The sequence below is a fragment of the Balaenoptera acutorostrata genome, chromosome 21, assembly GCF_949987535.1.
Source record: "Balaenoptera acutorostrata chromosome 21, mBalAcu1.1, whole genome shotgun sequence".
NCBI classification, from domain to species: domain Eukaryota; kingdom Metazoa; phylum Chordata; class Mammalia; order Artiodactyla; family Balaenopteridae; genus Balaenoptera; species Balaenoptera acutorostrata.
In genome coordinates this window covers 35,254,092-35,277,597 of record NC_080084.1, presented here as the reverse complement: position 1 = coordinate 35,277,597, position 23,506 = coordinate 35,254,092, and positions in this window count along the sequence as shown.

Genomic DNA, 23,506 nt, shown 5'->3' with positions numbered 1-23,506 from the left:
TTATTTTTATTGCTAATTTGTACACGTGTAAACAGAGACATTTTACAGAATAGGAAACAAGGTTGAATAATTTGCCTGAAGTCACACAGCAAATAAGTGGCAAAGTTAGGATTTGACTCAAGCAGAGTCACTATTTATTATTAGCATCACCAATAACATAAACTACATAACTGTCACCTTTTGCAAGTATTAATTCATAGTGCTGTTTACCAAACATTGACAATAAATTCCTAGTTCATAAAACTAAAAAAAAAAAAAAAAAACTATAGTAATAAGTAACGTCATGGAAACATTAAAAAAACTGGCTGATGAGGTCCATTTCCCCCTAAGTAAATTAAACTAATTAGAAGCATATTCATGTGTCATGTAGCCTTCACTAGAAAATTCAGCAGCCAATAAAAATGTGTATTACTGATATATGCAGTAGTATTTTGTAAGAACTACAATCCATTAGTTTTACTTTTTTAATGAATATAAAAAGAAAGTATTAGTAATATACCAATCTTTATTACTACCTCTCAACCCATCCGCATAAGACTATATTTAAAGATATGGTTTTATTTTCTTCCAGGACAAGAAAGTGGTGTTCTTTACTTAAAGCTTTATTTTTCAGATCAAGATAATTTAGCTCTTGTCATTGACCAACTCTCTTTTAGAAAGAAAAGGAAGAAGTAAGATCCAGCTTTAGAAAGCCCTGGTTGTTTGGTTTCAAATTTACACTAAAGAAACTACCTACATCTAAATGGAAACGTGAACTTTTTTTCTGAATCATTGGTATCTTTAGCAAAATTAGAGCTAACCAGAATGAAAAATGTGCTCCTCAAAACCACAGCTAACACAAATCTGAAGTATGTTTCTTTGTCACCAACTTGAGTCAGAATTGCCTTAATTGCATTAGAATCTGAAATTTCAATTAAACTTATATATTTTTTAACTCTCACTTCCCATTTTCTTTTCCCTAACCTTTCCATAGTTAATGATGCACAAGAATCCTATTCCTTACACAAACTAAAATATAAATATGCAAGAATCCCATTAAAAACCAGTTGGTTGAGGTGTGGATTTGGTCATTAAGTCATATGCCTTATGTTGAGTGGGATGGATACCCCATCTCAGTAACTATAACCCAGCCCTCTATTACGGGGCCTTGATTTCCTGATGAATAGAAGAAGTAAAGTTCTCCTAGGAGGGAAGAAAAGAGTACAAGAAGGAGAAAGCTAGCTAATAAAAAACCAGCTACAAGCTAATAAAAAGACTGTCTAAACTATTACACAAATGGAATATTGAAGGTTTGCAAAATACATTTTAAAAACTATTCAATCATCACAAAATAAAACAAAGAGAAAATACATTAAGCTCTTAAATACACAGGACTTTTCCGAAATGGTGCAATAGTCGTAATTAAATGAAACAAATTAATAAATTGAATATAAACATTTTATGTGTTACTTTCATGATAGTAGTGGAGAAAAATAATAATCATAATGGGTAAAATGAGAAATCTGTTGACCTTATGAAAAAGAAGGCTGGCATTTTTAAAGTTAGATGTTCTTTTTCCTATTTTAATTTAACACTTGGAAAATGCTCACCCCGTGTGAGGATTTTGCCATAATACTAATCCTTAAGGAGCACACCGTCTTGCTTAATAAGCATTCCTTTTTTTTTTTCTCCAGAATAATACCAATAAGAATTTATTTTTAGAATTAACTAACAAAATATCAAAAAGGTTACCTTTTGTTCATAAGTCCATAAAGGATTTAAGCTTACCGTCTTTGTATTTCCACCAATAATCCTCTGAAATGAACTTCTTTTGAAGGCATGCTATTCTACTTCTAGTTTCTATTTTGTAACTTTTCCCCAAGATAAACAAATATTAAATGAATTTAAAAGGTGTTGATTGGGCTTCCCTGGTGGCGCAGTGGTTGAGAATCTGCCTGCTAATGCAGGGGACACGGGTTCGAGCCCTGGTCTGGGAAGATCCCACATGCCACGGAGCAGCTGGGCCCGTGAGCCACAATTGCTGAGCCTGTGCGTCTGGAGCCTGTGCCCCGCGACGGGAGGGGCCGCGATAGAGAAAGGCCCGCGCACCGCGATGAAGAGCGGTCCCCGCACCGCGATGAAGAGTGGCCCCCGCTTGCCGCAACTGGAGAAAGCCCTCGCACGAACCGAAGACCCAACACAGCCAAAAATAAATAAATAAATAAATAAATAAATAAATAAATAAATAAATAAATAAGAAAATCCAAAAAAAAAAAAAGGTGTTGATTGACATAAACACTGTCATTAACACTGGTCAACAGCATTAGGGAAACTGAGTTGGGTGCATTTCTCAACTTTATACTTTTCTGTTGTTTGATTTGATATCATGAGTATATACTGCTTGTGTAATTTAAAAAGAAGTATCTTATGGAGGAAAAACAAAAAGAGACTCTGTTGGTGTAGGCACCACCAACCTTAACACTTTTCAGATGTGTTCAGAATCACCTTACCAAGGATGGAATCTGGGTAAGCTGCTTTGCCACTGGCTTTGACAGTGGAAGAATAGAATGGATTTTGAAAATAGTGAGCTCCCCGTAGCTTGCAACAAGAGTTTTGTTAGTTGGCACCTTCAACATGGTGGACAAGCTCTGGTTTCTCTGAACTAGTGCTTATCGACCACTCACTACATGCAGAAACTGATCTAACAACTTTATATTAATGAACACATTTCATGCTGAGTTTCTATGTATGATATACAGTTAAGGGGGTTTTCTGTTTTGGGGGTTTGCTTGCTTGTCTTCTTTCTTAATCATTTTCTTGTTCATTGTTGTTCATGTGTCACTGAATTCACATTTTGTGTCTCAGAATGATTCTCACCAAAAAAGGATTTTGCCCATATACGTTCCAGACATCTTTGATTTTTCTCACCACTTTCAATTTAAAAAAAAAATTATTGTTCCCACTTTTTTTTTTTTTTTTTTGTCATCATATCTACGCTCTTACTAGCACTTAATTCACTATAGTAAATCCCTTTCTGCTTAAAATAGACAGACTGGTGTCTCTTCACTAACCCAAAGCAAAATTTCTCTCACTCTGCTTTTTATTCTTTCTACATCTTGCTTTTAGAGTTTTTCCAAGTTCCTCTCAGCCCTCTCACTCTTCCAGTACATTCTATCTCAGCCTTAGAAAAATAACGTAAAACACAGAGTGCCCTGCTCTTGTGGTCAAATAACGAGTTCAAACTTTGGGCTTCTCCTCATAAGCTACACAACCCTGAGGGCTCTCATTCAAGTCCTAACTCAAGAGAGAGATTTACAGCATTTGCCTTGGACCTGGGATGCAGCGACCAGGACCCCAGACCCAGGTCAGGGGATGCAGATGGGCGGTAGGTTACGTCCCCTGTCTGTGGATGCATCCCGCGGCGCCGGGCGGGGGACAAGCAACGCTTTCATATCAAAGGTGAAAAGGGGACACATGACTAAAGAGAAAGAGTGGTGACTCCTCCAGCATAAGGGCAGGGATTAGCACCCGCGCCATCTCCTAAGAGAAGCGCTGGATTCCACGCCCTCAACACTGAGGATGGAGCCAAGACTCCTAACCCTGGAGCAGCTGACTCAGGACTGCAAAGTCCAATCAGATGGCCTGTATCTCAGGAAGGAAGTGGAACATAAAAAGCCAGCAACAGAGTCAAGCAAATACAAGCAACAGTCTCCTTGACTGTTTCCAGAAGGAAAGTCCAAGGCTGCAAATAGAACAACAAAAGCCTTCTAAATAAAGAATTCCACAAGCCACCATTACCTAGTTGTAGCAATTCTTGAACCCAGAATCCTGATTAATCCTTTTACTCACTCAAAATAGATGGATTAGAGAATTAGTACCGGGCATAATATACGCCAGGCTGAAGACATTTAGTGAATAACACAGAGTGTCCATCTTCCCAAAGTTTCCATTCTCATGACGAACAGCAACCATAAACAGGGAAGGAAGAAAATAATAATTTCCCATAAATGTTAAGAATATACCGGGTAAAGAAACAGGGGGTGGGTTAAGTAGGTTGGTCAAGGAAAATGTTTTTGTAAAGTTAACATCTGAACAGAGATTGGAATGTGTGGAAGAACAGATCATGCAAAGATCTGAGGGAAGAGTGATCCATGTTTGGGGATGGAAATGAGCTTAGTATGTTCGATAAAACCACAAGAAGGCAACTGGGGTTGAAGTGCAGAGAGAGGGAGAGAGTGGCGGGACGAGGGAGCCTAGAGAAGTGGTTTCCAATCTAGGTGGATGTTGGCGCCTCCCAGGAGCCGTCAAATGCCAAGTATCCAGATCAGGTAGGATCCTTCAACCTTACAGGCGATTCTCAATGTGAGGTCAAGCCTGAGAATCTAGAGCTTTCCTGACCAAAAAGGATTTTGGTCCAAGAGTGATGGAAAGTCAGAGGAAGTTTTTCTTTTGCTTTGTTTTTTCTGTTCTTTTAATAGTGGGGTGTCATTATCTAATTTATATTTGTAAAAAACAAACAAAAAAAAACCAATGTTATTTGCAGGAGGGATGGTAGATTGTACGAACAGGTCAAAACAGTGCCTGTGTGGAAGCAGAGGTGCCCGTGAGTGGGTCGCTGTGGCCGCGTTGGGGGACAAAGGGGCACCAAGAAGTGGGAGAAGTGCTTGTATTTGGAAGGTTCTATTAAGAGCCAATAGGATTTGCTGATGATGGATTGGAGATAGGTTTGAGGAAAGAAAATCAAGGATGAATCCCAGGTTTCTAGTCTGAGCAACTGGAGGAAGGTGGCGTCACAGAATCAGGTTTCAGGATCTTCTAAACTTTGAGCTAGATGACTTCTGAGCCTGAGACCAAACAAAAAATATTTCCAACTCATTGTGCTTCAAATGCAATGCCTAAGCATACGTAGACGTAATTCACACTGCCTTTTCCTTCCTCTGCCTGCAGGTAAAGGTCCTGAGACCCAGAGCAGAGGTGGTATTTCTCTTTGTGATCAGTGCTCTTGTACGACAAAGAAGATTTGCACGCTTCTTAGGCTTTTTGTAGGGAAGGGTTGGAATTTGCTGCAGGTAATGTCAGAGAGATTCTGAACTGTGTGTATTACATTTTCTGGAGCAGAGAATTTGGGCTGAGAGGGTGGCCTTGTGGTAAACTATTTTCTGATAATCTCTGCCTATGGCATCATCCCAATAGGTCCTCTTTCGTAAATCTTGTTGGAGACCAACTCATGGGCTATCTCTACAACTTTGGTTTTGCTTTCTTGGTAAGATGGAGGCTTTTTTGAGGAGATAAAGTAACATATCAAATGAACAAGGAAGCAGAATTCCTAAACAAAGAGACTTTAAGTGGATGATTTTCTAATGCTAGTTAATCTCCCTTCAGGCAGCTATCTGTGATATGGAGAAAGGTATTTATTTGGCATATGTTGCTTAAGAGCAATGAGTCACACTACAGAAATAAGTGCTAAAGTCTACCAGAGAACGTATATAGGCATGTAAGTAGCAGCTAGCCCCAAACTGGGCACAATGCAATTAATTAACACTACAGTGGGTAAATAAATTGTAGAACAGTGTGTTACACACCAATGAAAAAGAAAGAACTATGATTCCATGCAACAATGTAAATGAATATCACAGACATAGCGTTGGGGGAAAAAGAAAACAAAAGCCAGACATAAAGGGATACACACTATATGTTTTCATTTACGTAAAGTTCAAGAACAGGCAAACTATTCTACAGTCATAGAGGTCACATTAGGGCTTATTTTTGGAAGGGGATGGAAAATGGCTAAGTACAGCTGTTGGAAATGTTCTCTACCTTGATCTAGGTGGTGGTAACGTGGATGCATTTCTATATGTAAAAATCCATCAAGTTATACACCTAACATTTGTGCACTTACACTATAAACACAAGATGTACTTAAATATCTTCTATAGAAATATATAGATAGCACCTGAGTAATCACTTGCTTATGTTCATGCAGGCAGCCCCAGGAAGCCTGGGGAAGCGGACCGCACATCACATGTGCAGGCCTGGGCACCGCGTTTGCTCCAGCATGAGGTCAGACCGAAAACAAACGCACCCACTGTGCTGCAACACCCTTCACACAAGACTGTTATCAGTCTCCAGGCAAAGGTATTTAAAACTGAGGAATTCCAAATATGCTATTTTGGGACTGTTAGGTTCTTAGTATAAAGTGTACAAGATCACATTCCTGTTGCCAAGGAAGAAACTTTCTCTTTCTGAAGTGTAGATATTCCAGTGCCAATCCCCTTAGCCAATCTGTGCTCCTTTGTCAAGGGCAAGGGAGTCGCTTATTCATTGGAAGTTACTTTTGACTGTGATACCGAGAGCCCAGGAGGAAGCTGCAACGCTACAAAAGTCAGCTGTTACTAAAACAACCTGGAGCTGCGCTCAGTCTGTGGCTACGCCTTACACCAACAGCAGAGGACTTTCCTGGCGGCTAAGGTGCTTCCCGGACACCTGACTGACAGCGTGTTTTCTCCTAACTCCTGCACGTCCACATGACACCAGGAGCCCCAAGTGGTGGTCCACCTGGGCAGTCCAGTAGAGGCCCTTCATAGCTGGACCTAGAAACCCCTAGGCCTTGGTGGATTTATGACTCATGAAAACAGGGGCTGGAATGTGTTCACAGGGTTTCATTTTAATATGCTTTTCCCTAAAACTGTTCATCGCCAAGTCTCCTCATTTTCCCTGTGTGAAAAGAGGTGCCACTGCTCAGGAGACTTTAACACAAAGTGTGGGACCCGTACCTGCTGCCTCTGTAACAGGAGATGGACTCTACTACACTCAGGTTCCCAGAGGCTACTGGATTGGGAGCCCCAGTGATTATGCCAGGAATCACCTTCTGAAGCCAATTCTCTTTCCAGAGTACACAGCTTGAGAAAGAGCAGAATTTGAAAAATATGATCACTTTTAAACCTAGTTGGGTTATCTTAGCCTTAATATAAAGATGACTTGTAAAACATCTGTGCTTCATAGGGACAAAGCCAGGGAAAATATTCAGCTAGGAGCTACATTCGTTTCACATCTGCAACTAAAGAGCTCTACTATTATGCTCTCTCTTGGGAAGAATCCATCCATATGGCCACACGGGAGAGTTAAATACAATATGTTTCATAGCTACAGATACAGATAGAGTGTAATTCATACGCCTCAAAGAGAGTAAATAAATTGAAAATAATTATAATGGTCACGAGTAACCAAGCTCTCATTAGAAGGAAAACTACTTATAAAGCCAGGACCAGGAAGTTTTGGCTCCATGTACAATATCCTGACAATATCTGACAATATTTCCTGACAATATCTCATCGGAGACATACGAGAACAACCAAATCCAAGGATCTACACGATAATATTTAGGCCCAGGAGTTACATTCAAGCTATTTAATTTGGATGCATTGGCCCTAGTTAATCAGAATGAATACCTGTTCAGAAGAGACAGCAGCTATTGCGAGAGAACTGTGTGCCCAGCCTGCCCAAACATCTACTTTGCCTTTCATGAAGATGATAAAAGAATCCACTGAAAAAGATGGAGTTCATACCCAGAAATGAGAACTATCTACAATTAGCATATATAGTTCTACATAACAAACCATGAAGCTTGAACAGTGGGTTCAAACGCATGTAGGCTGACTCCAGGGTATGTTGTCTTAGGTAATCTGCTGTGCTTCTGATACCCCAAGACACCAGGAATAAGTACATGGGTCCCCTCATTAATAAGCTTAGCCTTTGCTGGCAATTGCTCAAAGTATATTTTCTAAGCATGAATCTAAATCAACAAATATGCATGAAAGGTTGCTCTCCTAATTAGGCTCCGCGTATGACTGTAGGGTTCTTCAGATCTGTATTTCCAGCCTGAGTCCTGCATGTCTTTAATTTCTCAAAGGGACTGCATTTTTCTGGGTAGAATGATGGGAGGCTTGGGCTTTTAAAAATCACTCCGATAGGAAGCGTCACCTACTACTCTTCCACTGGGCAGACTCAAGTGTCATGACACTTCCTATTTGTCACCATTAGACAATCTCTTCCATTCTGGGAATAGATACCATTTAATTATTTCATGCCCAATATCATATATGTCATGCCTACATTCATGGAATGAGTTTTTAAGGTCATCTATTCCATTCCCAAGTCTTCTGAAATTATTACATTTACCTCCTGTCAGATAAATGAGAATGTTTATCACCAACAGACCAATGAGGGTAATTTCTATTCTAATATCTAATACCTAATAACCCTCATTGTCAAGAAATGTCTTGTGTTTAAATAACCTAATCCTTTAGGCTTCATCTTAACTGGATTTTATTTCAATTTATCCTCAATAGTTACTGACCTTGAAATGTCACCAAACCTGTTAAAAGAGATGAAGCACTTTGGAAGATGGAATGAAATTTTATAGTGACCTAGAATAAATTAGTGAAGTAATGAGAACTTAAAAAAAAAAAAGTTTGTTAAGACTGAACAAGTTATATACATATGAGATCATAACCTGACAGAACATAGATCACGGTGTTGCAAATCCATACCTTTGTATTTTTAAAAAATAAGCACAAACGGGGAAGAAAGGATCCTTTATGCTCCTCAGAGCCCTATTTTACCACTAGTGTAGGTCTCACAACTAAGAGATGCCTAGAAAATGTGACTAGTTCAGATAACAGTATTATGATGATTGGAAGGTTAGTAATACAGAGACAGGCACTTCTAAGACTAATGAATGCTCCCTGAAACTTATCATTTGTATAAAGGTCAAATAACTATTTAAGATAATTTAGTAATTGCCCCCAAAGAAAATTTTCTTTTGTTTCTCTTTCCAAACAACTAAGTAATGAAATGATTGTATATATTTTGTGTTAAAATTTTAGATGGAGATTGTCTTTTCTTAGGTTGTAATCTTGGTGATGACTATCTTTCCTAGGAAGAATCTGTGTCTTTTCTTAACCTAAACTACATACTTGGCTAGAGGCTTCTAACCCATAAATAAGTAACCCATCAGTAACTAACCCATGTTTGGTTAGAATTTATTGAGTTCACCTCAGATATTATTTAAGTAATTCCAAATGCTTTGTAAAACACCGCCATTGAGCTCTTATACTTGGTAATAACATTGTTATTCTTGCATTTTCTCAATAACTATGCAGTTACCTATAGTCTCTATGTTCATATGTATCACAGCCCTTATAATTAAGTTCAGGTGGTGGTAGGGGAATATGGCACTACTCTTGGTCAAGTTTAACAGACTCGTAGAGGTGGAAGGAATTTTAGTGATTCAGTGATAGGTGTGTGAGTTGTGATAAGCAGGACCAAGTGAGTTGCTATGGCTTAGGTTTACTTCACATAATCTTGGAAAGATTTATTTATTTATGTCCAAACCAGATCCGCCTTTCTGTGAGCAAAATCCGCTTCCTCTTGATCTGCCTTCAGATCAAGGACGTGGAAACTTTGTCCTTTGTTGTTCAGGAATTGTTTTTAATGTACTTGAGTACCATTTAGGTAACCTTCCTCAAATCAAAGCCATTTCTGTTCTCTGAATTCCAATGCCCATGTTAGCAGCTAAGTAACTCTTTCACTTGATCACCTTTCAGATTGCTCTCCTCAAATTCTCTGCAAAATGTGAAAGGCTTTGACTCAAAGGAAATCAACTAGAGAATTATTAATCTAATAGATTTAACATATTCTAAACATAATCATTTCTTTTGCTGGTGGTTTAGGTGGAAAAGAGTGCACACATGTGTGTTATGTGTGTTTGTGCATTTTGAGTCCTGGTTGTTTATGTGATCGCAATCAGATGTTATTATATAATGTGCTCCAATACAACATAATACTTTGGAGGCAATATCGTTTACCATAAAAGGATGTGGCTTCTGTAGGCAGACAGTATGAATTTGTATTCTGGCTGTACCATTTACAAGCTATAAGAATTTGGAGAAGGTATTTAACCTCTCTGGTTAAACTCACAGCTCACCTATACAGTGTTAATAATAATATTAATTGTAATATAATGTTATAATGATAGTGTTAAGAGGATTCAATAAGTTAACACATGAAATATTTAGAATAGTGCTGGAATCACAGTAAGTACATAATAAATGGTAGCTGTCCGTCATCATGGTCATTTTTGTGTAAAGAAGGTAACATGTTGATATATTTAGGCATCATCGGTATCACAGCTCCTAGCACATTCCCTAATCGGAAACCAAAATTCACACCCCCTTCAGGACAAATTAAAAACAACACCACAGATCCCTTCTCTTGCAGAAGGTCTGACTCTACAACCTATCCCTTCATAGAAACATCAAATTTACTTGGGTCATTTTGCCATTCCCCATTTTTCCCCAGTAGTTTCACAATATAACATAGGGATTATATAAATATCCATTATCATTTCAAGTGTTTTAAAAAATTCACTAACTCAGGGGATTCCCACCCATCTCCCATTTTCAAAAGAAATAATTCACACAAAGTGAAGAACCAAAGTCACTGAAAATTAGTTTCCCTTACACTTTTCCCACCTGGCCTATCAACTTCTTGTTGTAAAGAAGGGATGCTTGCTATCAATGAAGGGCTTTTAGGCAACCTGGTGACTTTGGCAAAATTAATTTTCTAAGTCAAATAATGAAACCTCTATCACCAAGTAGCAGTAACCTTCAGTTTTTCATTTGTCCACACATTGAGGTACAAAAGCATGTAACAAAATTATTTTTAAGGTATTCAAAATGAAAAGAAAAAAAGAGGGTTAGTCTAAAATTTAACAACTGTCCACAGTTTAAATCTGAAAATAAGAGGTGTAGTGCATGTTTTAAATCTTCGTAAATTTAAACTTTTTGTAAAGGTCTTTGTTTTCTCCTTGCTGTTTCTCACTTCTGTCCTCTCGATTCCTATGACCCGAAGGCCTGCCCCTTCATGCTCTGCGGAGTTACTTCAACTGCTACTATAGGCTCCGTTCAGTCCTGGGATTGGGGTATAGAGAATGGCGCCTATCAAATTTAAGGGATGGATTTCTTCACTCTGTATCTGAAGTATTAGTGGGGTTTTAAAATATATATTTTGGAGAAATTACAATGAATATATAATCCTGATAGCAATTCTAAAAATCTTTTCAGTTTAAATTCTCTTTCAAATAATGCAAAAAGATTAGAAATTGTAATGACACATTCACTGGTTTATTTTAGACCTCTCAGAAAGTTAGAAACAAGTCCGGAACTTAAATCCATATTATTAAAGTTAAAAGTGTTTCTTAAGAATTTCTGCAATTAGACTCAAAAGGAAAATAAACCACCCAAACTGAATAATATACTCTGTGGTGGTGAATTTTATGTGCCAACTTGACTGGCCTAAGGGATGCCCAGATGCTGGCAGAACATTATTTCTGGATGTGTCTGTGAGGGCGTGTCTGGGAGAGACTGGCATTTGACTCAGGAGGCCCTCGCCTACGTGGGTGGTATCATCCAATCCCTTGAGGGCCCAAATGGAACACAAAGGCGGGGGAAAGGCAAATTCTCTCTCTTCTTGAGCTGCGATGTCCATCTTTTCCTGCCTCTGACCTCAGAGCTCCTGGTTCTCAGGCCTCAGATCCAGACTGGGTTCCACCATTGGCTTTTCTTATTCTCCAGCTTGCAGACAAGAGACTGTGGGGGTCTTCAGCCTCCACAGCCATCTGAGCCAATTCCTACAATAAGTCTCATCTTATATCTACCTATTTATCTGTACCCTATTGGTTCTGTTGCTCTGGAGCACCCTGCCTAACACATATGCATTGGAAGTTTGCTTTACTATGCTTAACTGTGTTTTGGTTACTCACTTACTCCCTCCGCAAGATTTTCTCTAAACACACTTTAAAAACATAGTAACAAAGAGTCTTTACTGAATAATTTCTCTACACATACATTCACTTTTTGTGTGTGTTTAAATTAGCAATCGCAGCTCCCAGAAGAAGGTTCCAGCTAGAGATAAAAGGTGAGTTTTTCCAATCAGAAGCCACAGGATAGAACAAAATTAATTAATTTTAAAGAAAAAGAAAACTAATTTATTTCAATCTCAGTTACTGTATTTGACAGCTAACATACATTAATATATAGCATAACTCTATTCTTCACCCTAATTACATAACTAATTACATAACTCTAATAATAAACTCTAACTAATTACATAACTCTACTCTTCACTAATTACATAAACTCTAACTAATTACATAACTCTATTCTTCACCCTAATATATAGCATAACTCTATTCTACACCCTAATTACACTAGGGTGTAATTAATACACACTAGTGATGTTTGCTTAAGATAAAATTATCTATAGAGCATTCACTAAGTGAAACATTGCCCTAAGTTATAATAAAAGTCTGTTTTTTTGAAGATATTAAAAAGTAATAGAGACTTTCCTGGTGGTGCAGTGGTTAAGAATCTGCCTGCCAATGCAGGGGACACGGGTTCAAACCCTGGTCCAGGAAGATCCCACATGCCGCAGAGTAGCTAAGCCCACGCGCCACAACCACTGAGCCTGTGCTCTAGAGCCCACGAGCCACAACTACTGAACCCGCGCGCCTAGAGCCCGTGCTCCACAACAAGAGAAGCCACCGCAATGAGAAGCCCGCACACCACAACGAAGAGTAGCCCCCGCTCGCCGCAACTAGAGAAAGCCTGTGCGCAGTAACGAAGACCCAACGCAGCCAAAAATAAATAAATTTATTTATTTTTTAAAAAAAGTAATAAAGATTAAGTCATAGTTCCATATAGTTATACACAGAAATGCCTGCAGATGCTGAAATAGTCTAATTTTTGGAGGTTTTTTTCTTCCTGAAGATGCCATGATTAACCACACATATAAAAAGTCAAGGCAGCGTTTTAAGATCCTTCCGCTGGAAACATTTGGTATTGAGGGAGGAACGTGTCTGATATTTCACATACCTACAGACGGAATGATTCTGGAATCAGGCTAATTACCACCTTTGCTGTTTTAGCCTTCACAGAGCACCTGATTTTTCCCCTGAGAGAGATGAGGGAAGCCAGGCAACTATACGCAGATTGACCCTGCACACAAATAATCTGAAGAAGATTGACAAGCTTCATTCTCTTCAACTATTTCGTTTTGTTTCATAGAAAGAAAATGAAATGACCACACAATTCTCTGGCTTTATTTTGGCAAATGCTATCATTGAAAGTGTAGAACCAATCAATGACACCTCTGGCTGAAATTTATTTCTGAGGAATATCCCAAAGGAGTGATTCCTGAGGAATAATATGCAGCCTTCACTTGACTTTATCACAGCTGGATACGAAGTGAAATTCCCGGCTGGAATTTAACCACCCAGAACCAAGCACCAGATGGCTTATCTGTACCTCAGCCCGGCAGCTGTGTCCTGATATGCACAGCTGGTCTTCACATTTGAATGACAATATTTAAATGATAACATTATGTGACGTAGAAAAATGTGTTTGGGTGGCTTGGGTCTTGAAAACTAGATTGCACAGTTGCTCTTAAAAGTAAATGCACAGCCTCAACGGCTAATTCACATTCCTTCTATTTGTGTTGATGGGTCTTGGCTGGAGATAAGAGTTTAGTGCCACGTGGAAGCATTCCAGCGCCATTCATATTGTGCTATCTGCCCATCATGACTCCCCTGGGTACTCACCATGTTAGATTTTCCTTCACAGAAAAATAAGCACAGCATAGTTTTCATTGCAAAGCTGGAGACTTTTAAAATTTTGTGATAATTAATAGATATTGCATTCTGCCAAGACAGAGGAATTCAAAGGTACCTGGTAGAAAGCAGCTGCTATAGAAATTCTTCAACAGTTTGGGGATGTTATTATTCATTTCCCAGTTGAGTCACAAATATCACCAGATGAACAAACATAACAAAATTCATACCAAAATTCAGCACTTAAAAAAAGAAAAAAAACTATGAAAGGCAACTCTCAAAGAAAATATATTTGAATACATTTCGGACACGAATGAAAAATTTGACCTAGTTCAAATGAGAGATGGATGAACGAATGTGCAAGGCTTTAACTAATAAAATATATAGTGACAAGTTTTCTATGTTCACACTTTGTCAGAGGTTTCCTGTGCTGCTGCGCAAACTTTGACGAATGTGCACGCTACCCCAAGGACTCAAGGGAAACTTACCCTTAATATATACCCAAAGTCGTTGTGGATATAAGGGGGGAAACATTATGTTTAGTAGTAAGGAGACCTGGATATATTATCTCCATGCTACTTTTAGTTACAATGAGTTTGTCAGTTTCCTGCTATAAACTTCAATCCCTTCACCTGCACAACAGGAGCCGTGGATGAGTTGACGTGTGTGTGCCTATGTCTGTAAACGGTGATGAAACACAAGGCAATGTGACCGTGACCGTTGTGTGGTTCCCCAGGGAACTCCACCCGTAGGACTCCTGTCCCTAGCCAGGGCTCTGAGTCAACTGCAAGACGGAATCCAGGAGGGGCAAAGAGTGGCCTGATGATCACTTTCACAATAAACCAAGAGGATATCTCTTTACCGCGAGTCAAATGGGCTTCATCCCATGAAACCCAGAGGCGGCCAACTTCCCCCAGCGGGACCACAAAGCACAGGGCAGGGCGAGGAGCCCATCCCTGGGAGCAGCTCAGGCTCCAGAGGAAAAGGTGAGCTTGCCCAGTTTAGTCTTCTCTGACTTATCACTCAAATATGTCCCTCAGAGCACGGGCTGGAATGGCCAAGAGTTCAATGAACATCCTCAATGAACAGGAGAAGGAATATAAGCAGTTAGGAGAAAGCCTCTCCCCTGACTTTCCTCGCGGAACCTTCTCGGGGAAGGGAGCTGCAGTTAGCAGGAGAGTCTCGTGATGAAGGACTTGGATAAGCTCCCCCCTCAACCCCAGCGGACCACTCCTGTGAGTGCCCACTGAGGTCGCTGTGAGCAATATGGGTTCTGCCCTCCTAAGACTCAGTAACCTGTCAGACACTAATTAAATCAACTCCAAGGTCACTCTGTTGCCAAAACCAAAAAAATGTAGCCCTTGTCCCATTTCTCATCCTGAGTTGTGACTGGTCACATCACCCAGCGCAGTCAGCTACTCCCAGGCATCTTACCCCACGTCTCCAAACCATCAGCGAGTCTATAGGCTTTTCCTTCAAAACCCATCCAGAATCTCACCGTTTCCCATCACCGTCACCAGGACTATCCCATCCGGCAACCCCCATCACGCTGCCTCATTTTCCTCCAGGGCTTCCACGGCTCTTTAACATATGACACATTTGTTCAGTGGTTTACATAAGTTCCATCAGAGTCGGAATTTCTCTGATTTGTTCACCACTGTATCTATACCATATAAAAATATCCCTGACACATAATAAGCAACCAATCAATATTTTTGAAAAGAAGAAAGGGAAGAAGGAGAGGAGAGGGAAAAAGAGGGGAGGAGGAGGGAAGGAAGGAAGAAAAGAAGGAAGGAAGGTGAAGGAGGAAGGGAGAGAGAGGGAGAAAAGAGGTAAGGAAAGAAGAAGAGAAAAAAGGAGACAACAACTGTTGAGGTTTCTAAGGCTAAGTCCAGCCCAGATTGTAAATTCCCTCGTCCTTAATTTGAGGATGGGATCTGTCTTTGAAGCCTAGAATGTGATAGTCAGCATATGCGAAAAGGGCTGTTGCCGTTTATTACAACCTCCTTACTCTCCAGCCCTCTAGCCCTTGGCATCCACCAAAATGGGCCCTCTACCTTCACAAGACCTTCCAGTCACCCAGTTTGGTGACGCTCCCTTAAACACACACACACAGTGTTCAGTCTGAATGTTGCCATTGTCAGCAATACCAATAAATTTCCCATCAACCAAGTAGACTCCCTCCCCAGTAGCGGATGATTCTCACTTTTGACATTATAATTCAGGTGCTTTAAAATGATACTAGAGAAAGGCAAAGACTATGATTAATTAGGATTCAGCAACATCAGGCTGCTTGACGTCAAATGGATCTGCTTCCATGCTCCACGATCTGTTTTGTTCAATTATTGCCCATCTTTATGATACTTCCCATAATGAATCTTCTAAATTCCCTCACCAATTTCTAGTCACCATTTCAAACTTGCTGTAATCTTGGCAGGTGATTTTTACTACTCCCAGAGAAGATCAAGATTATCAGACATTAAGTCCCCCATATTCCTTTAACCTCATATTCTCAAACATAACGCTGTTTCTATCACAGAGGGAGAATGTCCTATTCCCTTCAACCTCCCTCTGAGCAGCATAATCATCACTCTGATGTTGAATGAGGCTCCTTTGATCTTGAGATATAAATAAGATGGGCTCAAACTCCAATTTTATACTCTGATGAAGTCCAAAGTCCTTTAAAAAGTTTCTAGAAATTTACAAAGGTCTTAAACTCTCAAGGTCGCCTCAGTATCTGGCCTCTTTCTGTATGTGTTGTTCCTATTATGTACTACACTGACCCAGAAGTGACATCCAGCCACTTCCTTCAAAAAAAAAAAGAAAAAGAAAATGTCGTGAGTGTTGAATGAAGGCTTTTACTGGAAAGGTCAAGAGACACCATTCTAATCAATGAGAATGAAGTAGTTTTCTGCTGGGCATGTCTGGGAATCTGCCACCCCCTGGCTTGAACATGGATACGATATCTGGAGCAACAGTAGCTGTCTTGTGACCATAAGGCAACAAGTAAGTTCTGACCTTTTAGAGCTACTGAACCAATGCCAACCCCTTTTTACTTCTTGTTTTGTGCAACAAAGTAAATCCTTTTTGCTTTAAACCATTACTAAGTTTTCTGTTATTTGATACTCAAAGCACTTAAAGCTGATACAAAATTTCAAAATCACAGTTATCATAATCCTAAACCTGTGAAGAATTTAAAGATGTGTGATCTAAGCTTTTTACAGTTAGAGCCATCGGGTAGTTAGGGCACCTAAACTACTAAATGCAGTCAGGACCCTGGGATGCAATTAAATCTAGTTGGTTCACAGCTCCTTAATTCTGTGACCAGAAGATGATAAAGATGGTAGGAGGGTCAAAAAGCCCCTCTTCCTCGGAATGAGAGGTCATTTTCTCTCACTACCTGACTCCCTGAATTTGCCCCAAATTTGGAGACCTGCCTAATATCTAAATCTGTCCTGGCTCTTCAGAAACCTGTGTTAGTAATGGGCCTTGCCCACCCACCTGAGCCATGTAAGAGTCCTGAATTCCTAATATGGACCTTCACCCATGAGCTAGCATGATACTATTTTAATTGCTATAGTCTACCATATAAACTCAATGTACTACCTGACAGGTTAATTCTGAAACATTATTTATACACGAAGACCTACAATTTAAAAGACAGTAGAAAATGATCATTTTTGTTCAGTCATAAATGAATTTTTATACCTCCACTACAAATTATGTTGTATGAGCAGTTAAAGGTTTTCTGGGGTGCTCAAAATATTCTATTTGTTGACATGAATGGTGATTACACGGGTGTTCCTTTTATGCAAAATTCTTTAGGTTGTATCTTTATGCTTTATGTCCTTTGCTATATTTATATTTCACAATAAAAAGGGTTTAAATGGTGTAAAGAATATTAGTGACACACAAAGAGGCTAAAGATATCTTTAAAAAGCAGGTTACACAACAGTTTGTGTATTATCAAGATTTTTCACCAAACAGATATGTACCAAAATGTTAATGCCTTATCTTCAGTAAGGGCTAGAGTACAGAGTACTGAGAGATTGTCAAACACCTATGTGTTTCTAAAAAAATGACAAAATGAACACCAAGTCACATGTAAAATAATCCTCCCTTTTAAATTTTTATATGAACCATTGGGAAATAACAGACTACTTAGATAGTTATACACAAGGTACATTTGTTCACATTAGAATATTTTTCCATTTAAATCATGATCACTGGATGAGTATTACTTTAAATGGTGAGAGTAATCTTGTGAGTCATGGATTTTTTCTTTTTGGAATTTTGCTTTTATTGTTAAATTTCTCCATTAAAACCATTTGTGACACTAGTTAATGATGTGAAGGTGATGTTTAAAGTGGTAGGAAGACATCCTGAAGTTTGTTCTGTTGTCCCTGCCTTTCTTATTATAATGGATCACATTCATGAAGACATCATAACATTATAAACAGCTGTCATAAAAGTAGATTCCACCATGTAAAATGGTCTGCTATATCCTTGTTATGATAACTTTATTGTAGCAGTGACCAGTATTAAAATTACAAATTGAAAATATGTTGTGTATAACTCATTTTGAAAAGAAATCACTTAATAAGACACTACTCTTCTACACAATCTTGGTCCTGTAAGCCACCAAGATGACTTTTAAAGGTTAAAAAGTCAAAAAAAAAAAAAAAAGTTTGTGATTTGAATCTCCTATGATTTGACAAATGGGTTCAAGGGCATGACCCAGAAAAAGTATTTCAGAAAGGAAGAATACTTTCTTTTCCGATTTAGAGAATAATAAGATAACACTTATATCTGTATAATGACTCTAATTACACCAAAATGTACAATCAGGAAGAATCATCAAGTGTCCCAGGATTAGTGTAAAAATGGACATAAATGAGAAATGCGGTACCATGAGTTTCTTTTGTTAGCAACTAACATTACTTACAGTCTGCAAAACTGACAAGAGCAAATGCCAATCAAATACATAACCTGTATTTAGATAACCCAGGTAGTAGTTCACTGGGGAGTTCTTGAAAAAAGAAATTATTAGTTCAATGCCAAGTCACGCTTACAGCTTCGAACAAGGAGGAAAACATGGGCTTGTTTCTCAAATGGATTTCACAGAATCATTGCAAAAGCCGGAGGGGACGGCTTAGTTTTTTAAGCCTCAGACTTGAAATACCTGGACTCCCTGCAACTACAGCGTTAAGTCCTCCGTGGGGCCACGGTTTCAAATGCTATCAGGAGAGACTCGACTCTGCAGCCTTCTGAGACTGACAAATTGAAAGCCGTGAAGTTTAGAGGAAACAGAGGGGAGGCTGCGGCCGCGTGCGTGTCCTCCTCACCCCGCAGGGGAAGGCTCTACCTGTAACACCGTCTAAGGTTCCATTTGAGGCTCTCTCCTTGGTGAGCCTGCAGGATGCTGTTTTTAAGACACTCGAGAAATCTCACAACCCTGCCATGGACCATCTTTGTAAACACTGAAACCACATTTTAGTCGACGGAAAACATTATTTTTAACTCTCATTTAAGACAGTCAAGGAAGTTCTAAGTGCTTACTTAAAAATGTGTTATAGGTACCCGGCCAACTCTTCACGAGTCCTGTGGAAAATTCTGAATCTCAGAATGATTTCTTTTTTGTTGCTTTGCGTATTTCTGCAGCACCTCCTCCCTGACATCAATTGCTTGGCAGATGCCAATTAAACAATAGAATTTTATTGAATTTTCATTGTACTTTATCATTCTCTCACATCTCCTAACTCATTCCCAAAACTTCATAAGATAAAGAATAACACTCATATTTTCTCCATTTCACAGATGAAAAGTTTGCCTAGGGAAGATTTTATGAATTAACCACACTGATACGTTGTTGCCCTGTGTTTTAAGATCCAGAGGTTGAGAATCCTCCCACAATATTGCTAGTTGTAAGTTCCATTTAGGAAAATAAGCTTTTGACCAAAGAAAACTGTGTAATGCATTCTAAATTTAAATAAAAATAATGTCTATCTAATTATTTTGATTTATCAATAATGCTACATACTTCTGCTGTTATATATAATTAATGATTTAAAAGAATAAATAATTGGAGAGGACGCTGGAAAACTGTGGACCATTTGTTTTTAAGGTCTCCTATCTGATTAACAGATATCTCTTTTCATTTAGATTTACCTCAAAATAAAGCATAAGCATCCAGTTATACACAGGCGCAAACGAAAACCTGAGAGTAACATGAGGTGATTTCTAGGACTGAAACTCAAACTATGCTCCAACTGTGAGTCAAGGAAAAATTAATCCAGAAGAAACCCAAATATCCAGACTAATTTAACATCTTTAAGACATAGCTGCAGAGGTGATTCTAAACTGAGGCAAACTGAAGAGTGGATCTGCCGGGTATTTTAATAAATGTTAGAAAGCCGCCAAATAAGTTAGATTCCTTTGAGAGGGCACACTAATTATTTTAAATACAAATATCTTTGGGGAAGCTAACATATCGCGATCTTTTCTCCGACACTCCCACTATCAAATAATTTAGCTGTTTTCCTCCAACCAATAGATGAACTGAACCTCTCTGATAGGAATTTTGATTTCAAGTAGGAAATTTGGACAAGAGTGGACTTAACAGGAGGTAACAAGTTCAGGCTCTTTTAGCCAGAAGAAATATACGTGCCCAACTAGGGAGAGCTATAGAGACCAGCGGGCAGGGAGACCAGTTTTTCACATATTATGTTACATGATTATTTTTATTTTTATTATTTTTTATTTATTTTTGCTTAAGACTTGAGCTGGGTCCCGAGGTTGTATCAAGAAAACTAAGGCTCAGTGCAGGTGCTAATGAAAATTAATTGAAATTTCAAATTTCAGCTGGCATTAGTTTACCCTGATGACCCCAGCACAAATGACTTGTTCCTCCTCCAAAATCCCACAGCAGAAGTTTATAACACTTCTCTTTAATTACACCTAACTTTTTTCTTTTTTTTTTTTTTTTAATTTGGCTGCACTGGGTCTTCATTGCTGCCCACCCGCTTTCTCTAGTTGTTGCGGAGCACGGGCTCTAAGCACACGGGCTCAGTAGTTGTGGCTCGTGGGCTCTAGAGTGCAGGCCCAGTAGTTGTGGTGCACGGGCCCAGTTGCTCCGCGGCATGTGGGATCTTCCCAGGCCAGGGCTCGAACCCGTGTCCCCTGCAATGGCAGGCGGATTCTTAACAACTGCGCCACCAGGGAAGTCCCTACGCCTAACTTTTTAATAGCACTTCCCTATCCTGGGATAATTCTTCTAGGCTATCTTATGCTGTTTAAATTGTCTATTTAATTTCATAGCAATAAGAGCCTTGAAGTTTCCGTAAACCTTGCAACTCCTACCAAGTTAATATTTTAGAAGTCTGGGGGTGGGGAGTGGGATGAATTGAGATATTGGGATTGACATATATACACTCATATGTATAAAATAGGTAACTCCACATCACCAAACTAAGACTTGACTTAATCACACTTTTGGCTCTCCCAGAAATGGAATTTAAACCAGTTAATCAGGAACCGTCTGGTCAGCACTAGTTAGGTAATCTGTTTCCTCCCCTATAGGCAAGTAACTTTGAAATAACCAACCTGCTTTTTTGCCAGTGTAGCTACCTTTTTCCTGCTCTCCTCTGCCCGTGAAAGTCTTTCATGTTGTACAGCTCCTTGGAGCTGCTTTCTACCTCCTAGATTGGATACTGCCTGATTCGAATTGATTTTTGCTCAAATAAATTTTAAAGAATGTAACATGCCTCCGTTTATCTTTTAACAGTTCTAGTGTCAGAAGAGAGTGAAGGACGATATACCCGACACCCCGCTGCCAAGAGCAAAGAGGAAGCAAACGTGGGTACCTGCTGAGCCCTGAGCTCAGGCCTCCCCGCCGGCTCTGGAGGTCGTGCGCGAGTCCCCCCGGATCCTAGTCTGAGCTTTCAGGCTTCGTGTGAGCATTTCTTTGTCCGTACTGGGTCCAGAAGCTGGTCGGAGTCAGGCTGGGTCCGACTTAGAAACCGGACTGGGTCTGGGGTCGTATTGGGACTGGCTTGAGCTGGACTGGGTCCAGGGTGGAGCCTCAGGTGAATCGAAGTTTGTTTTCAGGCTGAACAGGCAGGTTAAACTCATCAAGGATAATCCTGAACTGCAGTGGCCACGGTGAACTTTTCACCTAGGTAAGCGTATCCGGTTAGGAGGCGTCCTAAAGTAAGGGGGTCTCAGACAGGCACTCACCAGAAAAGGTAGAAGGAACATTATTTTTCTCCTCTACAGTTTCTGGGGACCTGGATGAGACCCGCTGGGACACCCCAACTTGCTCCAGAGCCTGCAGATGGGATCCCGGGGAAACTGGTGAAGCCGGCAAAGGTTCTTACCAAAGTCAGCTCTCCCGGATCTCTGCCGCGGGGCCTGGTCGAGAGGAAAGTACAATTTCATGCTGTGCCTTCCTTTCCAAACCCAGATGGGCAGGAAAACACAGTTGTGAGAATGAGATCTTTGAATTGTGACTCTTGACTTAGCTTTTAGGTGCCCGCTGGTGGTGACTCTCTCATTCCCAGGGACAGCTATGCCTGCTTGTTTATTTGTGTCCTGAGAACTTGGCTTGGCAGCTGTCAGGTTGCAAGCCCGTGAATATGGCCTGGAAGAAATGTGGGCTGCATCCCATTTGAGGCTTGGGTCCTCCTGACTGTTGCCAGCTCTCGGGGAGGGGGGGGAACTGTCTGAGTCTTTCCTTTGTTTTGGGGGGTGACTCTGGATCTTGGGAGAGTAGGATCTTTTGTATCCTTTTGGGGGATACCTCTATCCAGGGGTTTGTTCAATACCGCCAGGAATCTACTCTCTGTCCCAGGTGACACCTGACAAGATAATTTGAAAGGATTTTTTTTTTCTTTTATTAAAGTAGCTCTACAGTCATATAAGTTGGTCAAATTGCAAGCTGATATTTAGAGCCTGAGAGCAACTTTTTTTTAGGTCTTCTCTAAACTAAAATGAAACTATGTACCCAGAGGGAAAGAAAAACATTCTGAAGCCTTTGTGCAAGGATTTACTAAAACATTCCAAAGACACAGAACTCTAAAACCTGAAACATAGAAATCTTTTGATTTTCATCTTAGTGGAAGATCTTCTCCCTGATATAAAGAAGCAAATTGAGGATAAGTAGTTGGATGGGTGGGTCAGTCTCTTAATATCATTCAGGTTGCAACCCAATTATTTAAGGAATTAAAAACATCTAACTTGTATTACAAATCAAGTCTTTACAGGAACAGAAATTAAGCTCTAGAATCTAGAAACAATTCAAAGCACACTCATACTTTTTTTTTTTTTCCCCACCAATCCCCAAACCTCCCCAATGAGATGTCAAAAGACTTGCAGACTCTGTAGATGATCTGGACTTAAGCAACAAGAATCCTTGGGGGAACTTGCATTCTTTCTCTGTGTCTTTGGAGATGTAACTCTTCCACCTGGTCTTCTCTAGAAACCAGGGAGAGGGAGGATATTTTGAAATCCAGGCCTAAGAAAAATCTTAGAAATCTCTTTCATAAAGATTAGTAAAAAGCTATCTGAACAGGTAAACTTATTCTATCTGCCAGGAACACAATTTGGATCCAATGTTCTTTTATAAACTAGTGAGTTTGCATTATCATACCTGTCTCATGGCTAAAATCTTAAAACGAAAGCTATAAGATCTGTTTGTACTTGTCTGTATGTTTATAATGTCTAGGTATAATATAGATGTGTGTTTTTTTAACTTCCCAATAGTATTGCCACAATTAATTTGTAAACAGCTCTATTTTAATTGGCTTAAAGACAAACATTAAATAAATCAAGTATACTCACAGATATATAGAAACTAACCCAAAT